At 37.3% G+C, this 12,845-nt stretch overlaps 1 protein-coding gene across 1 annotated transcript in view; it reads left to right on the forward strand.

Moving 5' to 3' along the window:
* Positions 1 to 689: 689 nt before the first annotated feature.
* The window catches only part of LOC127946979 (inactive tyrosine-protein kinase PEAK1), a 37,863-nt gene continuing 25,707 nt past the window's right edge, over positions 690 to 12,845 (forward strand). The window contains exon 1 of the mRNA XM_052543840.1: positions 690 to 889. The gene's annotated coding sequence lies outside the window, so the exon portion shown is untranslated. The remainder of the gene's footprint in view (positions 890 to 12,845) is intronic.

Consider the following 12,845-nt stretch of genomic DNA (forward strand, 5'->3'; position numbering starts at 1 on the left):
GAGAAAATTAATATAAATCAAGACAGAAAGAGTCGATGTGAGCTTAATGGTGGTGACAGTGAAATTAATTTTGTGTAGTTCATTTATAGCCTTTGTTTGGCTTTTTACTTTTGGCTTCAAAACTCATTACATTTCATTTGTAAAGAATGCACAGTTATGTACAGTTAATATGTCCTCTGTTATGATGAAAACATGCAAGAATCATAAACTTTTTGTTAGTTGCATTGACTATAGAAAATTGTAATGTAAAAAGAATTTAAATTAAAAAAAAAATCATATATGTAGGCGCCTACTGTACAATTTAAGAGGTTGGTCCTGCATTTTGGCCCTTGAAATGAACATGTAACTTGTGGGCGGGATTAAGATCGTGACGTCTCATCGCGACTTTCTCTACGGGGACAACACAAATATGAACCACAGTTTATGCAAAACTGGGTCTGTATTAACACATTAAATGCTTTACTTTTTAATTAGCACGTACTTTGTATTAAATGTTATAAAAAATATTCTAAATAAAATACCGCAAATCTCTCTTAATAATAAGATGCATTTCCCATTTCTAAAAATATAATACGGTTTTAATTTGAATCATGATTATCAACGTCCTTCAAATTTCAACGAGGAAAAACAGCAAATCTGGCTTGGAGCAAAGCGCGTTTCCGACATTCCAACACGAATTGCGCGTCCACAGCGCCCTGCCCTCTGCGCGCCCCCGTGCAGTAAAGCTCGAGCCTGTTAACGGAGCGGTGTACCCGTGGACGTGTGATCACAGATTTCTCCCGATCAAACTATCCATCAGAGCCAGCGTTCAGTTTAACGACACTTCAGCGATATCTGGATTACGATGGCGCACACGGGTTAATGAGGAGAGCGTTGTCGTCCGCTGAAGGTAAGAGCAGAAAGTTCGTACGGAGTTTCACAGAAAGATCCACGCGGCGCTCCGCGAGACGCATCAACGCGTGCGTATGGCGTTTATAAACAAGGAGAGACGCTTGATGGTGACGCTCAGCTTTGGTTGTTTAAAACCAGGTTTATTGTCAGTTTAAGGAGTTAAACATTTGTGAAGGGCCATAAAACGTCTGTCCTGTGGTGGTTAAACGGTTAAACTGAATCAGAACGCGTCTCGAAGCGTCAGTAACGTTACGCGGTGTAACGTATTTCTGATTGTGGCGCGTAACAGCTTCAGGAGTGATTACTGCGTGGAAAGGATAAACTGTCATTAACGCCAAATCTTTCAGCCAGAAGATAAAGTGTTGTTTTCTCTGGAAAGTCCGTGAAGGAAAACCTGAGAAGACTTGACGTCGGTTCTGGAGAATTCCTCAGTGTTTCTGTCAGGATTCTGTTATGTCTGTGTGTGTGTGTGTGTGTGTGTGTGTGTGTGTGTGAGAGAGAGAGAGAGATCAACTTTCACTTCAGAAACTGTAAAGAAAATATATGTCGGAAATGGAACATCGTGTCTTCATATGTCATTCATATGGATCGGATGATTTGTCATTTTCATATTCACTGCCAAATAGTTTATAGATAAGAATGTCAATTTTAGCTCACACATTATGGCTGTGTAATTTATGTGTTGTTATTAATAACCATACATGCATAATTTCATTTTCCAGTGCTTATGACTTGATGAACATGAATTGCAGTATTGGTAACTGAAGGGCACTGACAGTGAAAAGGCGGTGAGCCTGGATACGCTTGAATCATAGGGGTGTTATTTTTGAGTTAATGTTATGTGCATATTTTTATTGTGAGTGAACCTTGAATAAATGTTGTGTAAAATATATTTATTTTAATCTGATAATTTTTTTTTAATTAATTACTGTTGTATGTGTGTTCCTCCTTGGTTATCAGATATTTTTGCTTATAGCTAGTTACCAATTTTAAAGGAATTGTTCACCCAAAAATGAAAATTTGCTGAGGTTTTGCTCATCCTCGGGCCATCCAGGATGTAGAAGATTTAGTTTCTTCATCTGAACAGATTTGGAGAATCACTTGCTCACCAGTAGATCCTCTGCAGTGAATGGGTGCCCTCAGAATGAAAGTCCAAACAGCTTATAAAAACATCATAATAATCCGCAAGTAATCCACACGATTTAAGTCCATTAATTAATGCATTGTGAAGTGAAAAGATGAGCGTTTGTAAGAAACAAAATCCATCAAAGCATTGAAACTTTTACTTCTGGACAAAAAAAAAACAAAAAAACAGTCCACTTCAGTCAATAAGTCAATCCTCTGTTGTCATCTTACATCAAAATCAACTGAGAAATTTAGACTGTTTTCACTTGTAAACAGCGATTGATCTGTGCATATTTCTCTCCTGTTTCAGACGGGAACTTTTTCATTGCAGAAAGCAATATTATGCGAACTTTTATTTTAACCAGGAGCAACAGTTTGAAGTTAAAACTCTTTTGACAGATTTGTTTATTACAAAGATGCAGCTTTTGGATTGCTTACATTATTGTGATGTTAATCAGCTGTTTGGACTCTCATTTCTTTCGGCACCCATTCACTGCAGAGGATCCACTGATGAACAAGTGATGTAATGCTACATTTCTCCAAATCTGATGGAGTAACAAACTCCTCTACATCTTGAATGGCCTGAAGCCAGGTAAACACCTTTTAAAAGGGGGGTGAAATGCTCATTTTCACTCAATCTCCTGTTAATCTTAAGTACCTATAGAGTAGTACTGCATCCTTCATAACTCCAAAAGGTCTTTAGTTTTATTATATTTATAAGAGAAAAATAGTCTGTGCCGATTTTTTTCGGAAAAACACGAGCAGCTGTAGGCATGACGTGTGGGTGGCGCTAAAGAATCACGAGCACGAGTAAGCTTTTGCGTTGAGAGCGTTTGGAAGTTGTGACTAGGGGTGGGCGATATCTCGATATTTAAAATATATCGAGATATTTTTTAAACACGATATGGATTTTGACACATCGTATATATCGATATGTTGTTTATATTTAATTCTGATTCCGCCACTTTGCTTCTTTGCCTTCTCTGTGCTGTGCTCGCCCCCGCTCGCTCGCCCCCGCCTCCTTGCTTTTGTCCCCACTCCCTTCGCGTGTATAGAACTAGTCTAAAAAACAAAGTCTAAAAACAAAAGGACAACTGGCTCCATTATATGGAGATACTTTGGTTTTAAGGCGTAGGACGAACAGAAGGCAGATGTCTAACGTAGGGCCCAATGATTTCCGCGATGCAGAAAACGCTGACGGAATCCAGTCATAAAAACGGTATTTACAGTTTATCGCGGAATGTCACGGAATTGGTTAAATTTTGAGTAAAATTAGCTCATATCACATCATAGACTGTAGTATCACATACACAGAACTGTAAAGGTAAACCCGTCAAAATAAAAGTATTTGGCAGAAATATTTTACTATTGTTCAGCAGAATGTACATAGCCCACTACTACTATTATTAAAATGAAATGAACATATTTTTTTAAGGAATAATCACACAACATTTCTTCCATGTTTTATTTTTAATAGTAAATCCCCTTTGTTTACCAAAAAATAAAGTTGGCTTAATTTTAAATAATTAAAAGATAAATTAAATAAATGTTTTATGCCTTCATTTGACAACCAGAAAAATGTAAATACACAGAATTTCTGAAGGGAAAAAATTTCACATAAGGCTATTTTAAGATTTTTTTAAACTAATTAAGTTGTTTTTATGCATTTAAATAATTACACATGCTAAAACACAGAATTAGGTAACAATAAAGCATATGGTGAAGAAAAAAATAAAACGTTTCATAGGGCCCTAAACATGTAATATTTGGCATATTTGTTTTTGCAGTAGTTTTTTGGGGTTTATTTTTCCTAGAAAGATATCGAGATATATATCGCATATCGAGATATAGCAAAATATATCGAGATATATTTTTTGCTCCATATCGCCCAGCCCTAGTTGTGACATTACCGTGAGGAAAAAAAACCATCATCCAAATCAGACCATGGCTAACAGTCAGATTCAGCGTATATTTATGATCCAGAATCAGATCCTGAGGCTGAAACTGAACAAGAGCAGCATCAGCAATCAGTCTCTATGTGGTATGTACTGAAACTGTATATATTTGCTTAGCGGTTTTGGAAAATGACTAAGTTCCACTTTATGCTGTATTTTTTTTTTTTTTTTTTTTTTAAAGGTGTACAAGGTTTACTTGATGTGCTTACGCGCCGATAGCTAAGTTATCAACACAGAGATATTTGAAGCAGTTTTACTCACCGCCTGCGGTTCCAACACACGGTCGTGACCCTTTTTCGTTGTTTTTTTTTTTGGTAATCTGTGCAGGGTTGTCTTGACCTCGCAACCAAAAACACACTTCTTTTGTGACATTTCGCGACGCTCTCGCTCTGATCAGTGAAGTCTGTTGTGCTCTCAGTGCTCTGCTATACGGGAGCGCGCGCTCTTCCGGGAGAAGTGCCCTCAGGACCCATATAAGGAAATTTCGCTCCATTTGACGTCACTCAGACCCATACTTGAAAAAAACTTTCCGAAACTTGTGACAAACCGGAAGGAGTATTTTTGGAACAATAATAATCCTTCAAACGTACAACTTAATTTTTGAAACTTTGTCCATGTTTAGCATGGGAATCCAACTCTTTAACAGTGTAAAAAGCTCAGTATGCCCCCCTTAAGTACATTTTCATTTTTGGGTGAACTAGTCTTCTCCTTTAAAAATCTCTTTAGTAGTTTAATGGAAACTGTGGTTACCATGGGGATTTCTTTCGTGAGGCAGTGGCAGAGGTTAAAGAAAAATCAAATTAAGAAGCTTGTTTTCTTTTCGTGAGATTTTCTGGAGTCGATCCACAGGCTTTAAGTGGAGTTTTGTGTTTCAGTGAATAGGTTAGTTGTCAGTGGGTTGTGATTTGGTTAGGGAAGGATTTGAGCTCTAGGAAACAGGTGTGATGGGCACCCTGGGGAGGAGTGTGTGTGTGTGTGTGTGTGTGTGTGTGTATGAGATTATGTTCTCAGAGTGAGGACACTGAATCAGATCAGGACCTGACTGAGAACAGGGTGTTGAGCAAAGCTCAGATTGGATTAACAAAACACAGTCATCCCTTCATCTCAACTCTGGCTAATTTAACCCAACCCGTTAGTGGCATTCACATTGACAACGAAAAAGCACTGATGTCAAATGGAAGTGGATTTGATGGTCAAGAACAAACTCCTACTAGAAACCAACAGTTTGATGTGTGAGAGTCATTACAGACATGCAAAGCCAACATATCAGTGCTATTATACAATTCAAACATACATACATTCCTGTACACAAACAAAATGCTAACACCCAAATACCTGTTGCAGTTGCGTGTGAAAATGCCATTAGTGTATTTGTAAAATAACAGGTGGTGTGTGTGACACACTTGATGACAAAAAAGGTGTTTGTTGTGTGATGAGTCTGCAGCTGGCGTGAGTCGGACAGATAGACAGGGAACTGTGGGATCTTTTTGCCTCAGGTGTTTGGTATGAGACACACACAATCTCTAGTTTCAGCCAGACAGGTTTAAATATACACCTCTACTAGCCCTGTGCCCAAACACTCCCAGAGCGGGATGACTCTCTTGCAAGTTCAAATTTAATGACGCTTTATTGTATTGTATTTGTACGCATCTCTTTCGCTTTCCAGAAGTCAGTAGCTGTTAGCTGGTGTGATGCTGTTAGGAATAATATTTACTGCCTTGTCATAAATCAGAGGATAATAGGGATGAGCAAGGCTATGTGTTTTCAGAATAAAAGTTTACTGGAATGCCTGAACATATGGTCAACAAGTCAGTATTAAAAAGATAGTTTACTCAAAAATGAAAAATCTATCTTTATTTCTGTATTTGAGTCTTTATGTACAAACCCATAAGACTCCCAGAACACAAATGAAGATAGTCATTGATATTCAAATCTCCCAGGTATCATTAAAAAAAACTCTTAATTTTGTTTTTTGAAAATGGTCTTCCATGTTTGGAGTAGCATGAGGGTGAATAAATGATGACAGAATTATAATTTTTCAAGACCAGAGTGATTAAGGGGTTTACCTGACTGTGGCTCAATTTCTTAGAGTGTGTTCTTGCTTTCAAAAACATTTATTTACACACACACCTGGGATGGAAATTAGCACCAGCCAAATGCGGGTGATTTTGTGTTGTGGCGGGTAAACTCGCTTTACCTACCAGCTACCGTTGTGGTAAATAAAAATAGCATACTGTTTCACCCGGCCGGTGGACAAAAGAGTTAATTTCCATCCCTGGTGTGTGTACAACATGCAATAAAGTGTAAATATCATCCGAAGCAGCTCTGTGGAGAAAGGCAGTGTAAAGCGGGCTTGAAACGGCGGTGTTGTTCCCAGTGCAGTGTTTGCAGCTGAAGTTATTGCCGCTGGCGGAGTGATATATTTGTTGGTTATTTACAGTAAGTTTCCGCATACTGTCACGTCTCTGTCAAACCCCAGTAAGTTCATTCTTCTCCAGCATTCTGCAACAATTTAGATTATATGGACAGTTTGTGTTTATCTCATTGTTTTTAACAGCATAATAAACAAACGAACAAACAGTATTATCTAGGGATGCACGATCATGATTTTTCATGGCCGATTCCGATAACGATTTTTTTACAAGCAAACTGGCCGATTCCGATTTTTCTTTTTTCTTTTAAGCAACAAATTATAAAGAAGGAAAGTGTGCATAAACAAGATATTTGGTAATTACCCATGAAAAATACCCATGACTGTTAAGAAAAGTACATGCATTGGGCTTGTAACAGGTATTTATTTCATCCTGTGGTTACAGGACTCCCAAAAAAAAAAAAATGAAATACTGAAAATACAGAAATACTGCCACTTGGAAGATCATTGCATTTCCTCTGTACCACAATTGGGTGCCATTCAACATATTCATTTGGAAAAGCAAGGTCTAGGGAGGGATTAATTAGGAAAGTACATTTTATTGTTGCCTGCAGCAGGCAGATGTGCCGAGTAAAATCCATTTTTGCAGTTCTAATGGTGTTTTAATAGTCGATTACTCTTCTCATCCATAGTATGTTGAAGCATGTGAATTGGGATTCAGGTGTGTGATCAGTTCCACAGTGGTGATAGGATATATGTCATAGAACTTTGAGATTTAGACTAAATGACGTCATGACAATAGCATCAGCAGTTCCCATAGCAACAAGGTGCCAGTTCATTCAAGGATACACTGAATGAAGTGCAGCTAATCCTGGCAGGGTCTGTGAAAACCATCTCCAAAAAACCTTTCTGAACTCTGATGATGCCTTTTCATTTGGTGTTGACTTGAAACTCTGTGAGTCAAGCGGGTGTCTTTTATACACTGATACAGGATCTGTTTACGTGTGTGTGTTTGTCTTTGGTGGATAACGTGCACCATATGCCATGTCATATCACCTCAGGACCTAATTGTGATTTACTGGCGTGTTTTATGATATGTTAATCCACAGTGAGAATATTAGGCTTAATAATAGAGGGTGATATCATACATGATGTCATCACCAAGACATCTTTGCCATCGTGATCACAGTGTGCTTCTCTTTAAATGGTCCCATTGGAAATCCTAATGTCAGAAACATACTTCCTCCAGACGGGCTACCCTGATGTGCCCTAATTGTCACGGAGATGGTACGTTCTTGTTGTCATTGAATAGGAATTTGCTGGAATTGGCTCGATTGTCATGTGGGTTCTTCCCGTGCTGAGTTCTTGGCCACTCTGCCCACATTCTAGGCCCCACCCACTGCGCTTTAGCCCCACCCCCTGCTCCGTTCCATATCAGCTCCTAAAATCTTGTCTGCCGTTTCAGGCTGCACTTAGAGACTTTTATAAGTTTCCAGACTCTGGCCACCCTGAACTGCATTTGGCTTGGCATGAGGGTCAGGAAGTGAAGTTGTATGAACTAGATTTCAAACAAACTATCTAGTGGAATAAAAAAATATCTTTAGATCTTTGCAAAACCACCTTAGGATAAAAGTAAAATAAGATGTTATCAAACAAGCATGAGTGAGTGAGTGAGATACAGCCCACGGGCGTTCAGAATAACAGAGGGAATGGGAGACACCAAAGGAAAGAGAGACAGACAATGAGAAAGAGAGTGGAGGTGGTTGGAAGTTGGCATTGAGAGCTGTGTAGGCTGAAATTGTGTTAATGCTGATATTCTAGAACAGTAGTGCTGCTCATTCACTGTAAAGTTTCCCATCAAGGTTTCATAATTGCCTGCCCATTAACACTCACACACTTATCATACATAACCGACCAAAGGGTTTTCAGGCCAAAACACTCTCAGGGCCAGCTTTTTTCATTTCATTCTAATTTTTCTGTATCTCCACTGTATTTTTATATTTTTCTATTCCCCATTTGACCTAGACTGTTAGTTTAATACAAAGCTGTTATTAAACAGGCAGGGACAACTGATTTACTGTTCAGGTAAATATTGGTAAATGCTGTTTCCTAATTTGTGAATTTGTTTAGATTAAGTTTACTGACATTGGTTTGAGCATTCAGTGTTTTCATGCCTCTGTCGATGGCTTTTCGTGAGTGTTTTGAAATGTCACTAGCATTTTTGGTACTTTATGTTGGATGTGACATAGTTATTGAAAGTTTAGTGCCATAAATAAAAATAAAGACCCAGAGTGTATAGTGAGCATTAGTCTGTGCTGCGGACTGCATATGCACTGCAGGCGGAGTATGTGTGAAACAGGCGTTACAGGGAAGATGGATGCTGCAGAACTAGTAGAACATGCCACAGAAGAACTTGTGCCAAAAAGAGGAGCTGGGTCTGTTGTTTGGAGGTTTTTTGGTTTCCAAAAATCCGACGTTGACCAAACATCCATTTTATGCAAGTGCTGTCGGGCTACAATTGTCGCCAAAGGCGTGAATATCAACCAGCAGAAAATGCATTGTACACCTGATTATGCATGAAAAAAAACCGTCATAATCCGGAAAACCAGCTTAATTTTGAAAAAAAACGTGATATAAATTTTTGGTCAAACTGCCCAGCACTAGTGAGCATTCACATAAATGTTTGTCTTTTATGGGCAGTTTATTTTTCTATCTGAATAGTTTAAAAAGAATCACATTTATAGCATGTTACTGAGGTTTATTACAACTACATTTGCGTAAGGCATGTTTATGTCATAGTTCCCCAAAAAATGCACATTGTTCCAAACCTGTATGAAGAATGTTGGAAACCAAACAATTGCACGCCTCCAGGAGTTTGACTGTTTTCGGGGGGAAGTGGTACAGTTGTATCTGTCTTATAAATCTGATAAAACTAAAGACTCTTCAGTAGTGTTGGGTGATGTGCTCATTTTTCAAATCATCATATCGGCAGCCTGTGAGATCTCTTCCGCGATCGCTGTTCTGACTCCGTTCGCTGCTCATATGTCTGTCATATTACGTGTTCACAAGTCACTCTGTTTTTGTTTTTTTCTTTGTTTTTTTGTCTTGATATTGTAGCTTGCCAAATGAAGTTTGGGAAACACTGGAATTTTCATTTTTGGGTGTACTTACACCTTTTGCAGAAGGCTTTCGCTTTTGCAATCGAATGGATAAGTTGCATACATGTATTACAATCTAAGTTTTTTTTTGGCATTTTTTATTGGGAATAGCAAACTACCATTTTATTGTTTCTTTTTTGCATATGTGTACTATGTATACAAATTTTCAATATGCATAATTTCTGATTATACAATAGAGCACACTACATGAGATACAGTATCCTGAGATATAAGTACAGTACATATGACACTTTGTCAGAAAATTTGAAAAACAAGATGATCATTTGAGGCAACATGTTAAATTAAACGTTGAGGTACTATGAAAATAAATGGCATGCCAATGCATTTTAAAAAAGCTCTGCTCTAAGCAGCTTGTATTCTGAAGATCGTTAATTATACAGGCTCATTTAACCCTCTGGGACTTCCTGTCGCTCACCCCAACAGGAAGTGATGTCAGAACCCCCACCATATCTAATTATTAAACCCATAGGAAGTGATTATTCTAATGGGTGTGTGTGTGAGTGCTCATATAAACAGTTGTAACACAAACACATTCTCTGACCTCCCTGTACTGTAAATATTAGTCTTGCTCTCTTATAAAGCACCAGCGCTGACTCACAGCCCACAGGAAGACACCTTATATAGAATTGTGCACGTGTTGTTTAGGTGTCTAGCAGACACACAGAAACTTCCCTACATGTGAAAATATGGACTTGCTTGTCTTTGTCTTGCATTTTTTTTTTTTTTTATCTCCAGGGAGATTTTGAGGTCATAATGCCATAATTGGTTCTGGATGCTGATTGGCCGATAGTGAGGCCATTATGGTGACCGAGGAATGCAGGAATGAGATCTGTTTTCCCAAAGCCACATCCTGTGAGCGCACAAACAAACACTGAACCTAAAAAACAGCTAATATCTATATCAGTTCAAGACCGGCTCGCAAACGAATGGTTGAGAAATGGTTAAAAGCGTTTCGTGAAACAGCCAAATGGCACTGAAAAACCAATTACGGCAAATAAAATGATGCCCTTGCAATGACCCCTGTCTCACACACACACACACACTGGAGTAGGTGAGAGCACTGAATTCCTCTGGTTTCTATCGGTGTAGCTGCTGTTTAGTCTTTGACATGGTTGGAATGTGCTATGGCATGAGAACATGCTATCAACACTCACACAGAGGTTAGCGAAACATACCAAAACATCTGTGTGTGCGTGTGAATCACGTTTCAGTTGTTCATTAAACAGAACAGCATGTCACACATTTTTTTGTGTATATTTGTGAGGCAGAATATTCTGTATTATAGTTCTGTTGCTCCTGCGTGCATCTCTGAACGTCTGACTTTGATAGGAGGAGGAGGTTGGGAGGGGGGTTTACAGGTTTGGATTAGAGCAGTCTGTCTCACTTTGAGGGGCTTGACATATGGTTGTCCAAAGAAAGCATAAAGATATTCAGACAGCTAGGCCTACAACATTAAATGGGATACTGCTGCACAATTATTTATCTGCACATCGTAGTTTGATCCATTTTAGATTAATCTGTTGATAAATGAAAAAAAAAAAAGTTAGTTATTAAAAATAGCTAAAATAGTAAAAAAAATAAAAATAAATATATATATATATATATATATATATATATATATATATATATATATATATATATATATATATATATATAGTTATTATAGTTTGATGTATTTTTATTTGAATAAACATTGCAAATTTATGGTATTGTACTTTTAAATGTTTTTGTCCTCTAACACTCAAAGCTAATCTAAAAAAACTAATAATTTCATGAAATTGTTAAATATAGCCTTTAGCAAATTGTAATATTGTTATTGTAATTCACCTTTTCACTAATTCACAAAAATCACATTTTATTTTTTTATGTAGACATTATAATTCTGTCACCAGTGAAAATGTAATGTGAAAAAGGATATTTGATATTTATGATCATTTATTATTTTCACATTTGTCATCATCTAGACTAACACTCTAACACTAATTTATCTTTAAAAACACTAATCATTTAATAAAATTGTTAAATGTTTCGCAAATATCAAAATCAATATCATTTTTTTGTGATTATTAAATTCACTTTTTATATATATTTTTTATTTAGACATTTTTTTATTATGTTATAATTAAATCACCCCTATATTGGTTATCACTTAATACTTAATAATACTTGTTGTATTGGCATATGTTGTGATTTCAAGTTGATCTTTGGTGTGTTACAAGCTGATTGTGCATAGATAAGATCCCTTATGATCTTGTTCACGCAAAGAAAGAAGGCATGGTTTCAGTTACTGCAGTTGGTGTTGAAGCAGTCATGTCATGGAGATGCTGTGTGTATCTAGGTGAAAACAAAAGCACTTTATTTGGCCTTCTGAAAGTAGATGGATTTAGGAATCTTTAAGATTACTTACAACAGAACTGCAACACATTTTATGGACGACCGTTTCGTGAAGCTAGGAGAGGAGGTCATTCTGACTTTGCTATGACAATCTAGCGCTTCTGAATCAGCTACTGGAAGTATGTTTTGTTAGTAAGTAAGTATTTGCTGTTGAGTATTGACTGTTCAAATGCAAAAAAAAAAGTTTTGTGCTTCATGAGGTGTGTGTAAGAGAGAGAGAGAGACAACATCACATCACATCACAGTGGAGTCAGCTGTCTTAACTGTTCGTCACTTGAACTGATGGTAAAACTAAGGACAATATTAACTACAATTATTTTGAAAGATGAAGCTGGCGATTATGGAAGGGGGTGTTACAGTTCCGACGAGTGCTTGCGGTGTTCAGCCAATAACAAAATATACTGGGTCAGCTGGCCAATCAGAGCAGACTGCGCTTGTCGGAAGAAGGGACTTTGTTGAAAACTGTGCCTTTGAGAGAGGTGGGTATAATGTACAGTATTTGAAAAATAATGTGTTTTTTCAACATTAATTAGTTAACATATTGTTACACCAAATACACCAAATAAAGATCTCTAAAAAAGCATCATATGACCCCTTTAATACCACTGTATCCCAAAAAGCTGAAGATTTGTTAGTTTTAATTCTTGTTTACATCAAGGACAATGACTATAGTAGACTATAAGAGAAAGGATCTCTTTGGAATTAGGCCTACTTTCAGAATGATTAATTTTTTTCAGCTGATGCATGACAGAAATATTGGCAGCCAGTCAAAATCCAATTGACTTTAAAGACCATTTAAAGTGACAGATTACAAATCTCCAGCTGTCATTTAATAAACAATGTTATTGTCCATTGTCCTTGACATCATTATAGTAACCGATATCTTGGTTTAAACGGGCCATTTGGCTACCATCTATCTAAGAGGACGTA

The sequence above is a fragment of the Carassius gibelio genome, chromosome A25, assembly GCF_023724105.1.
Source record: "Carassius gibelio isolate Cgi1373 ecotype wild population from Czech Republic chromosome A25, carGib1.2-hapl.c, whole genome shotgun sequence".
NCBI classification, from domain to species: domain Eukaryota; kingdom Metazoa; phylum Chordata; class Actinopteri; order Cypriniformes; family Cyprinidae; genus Carassius; species Carassius gibelio.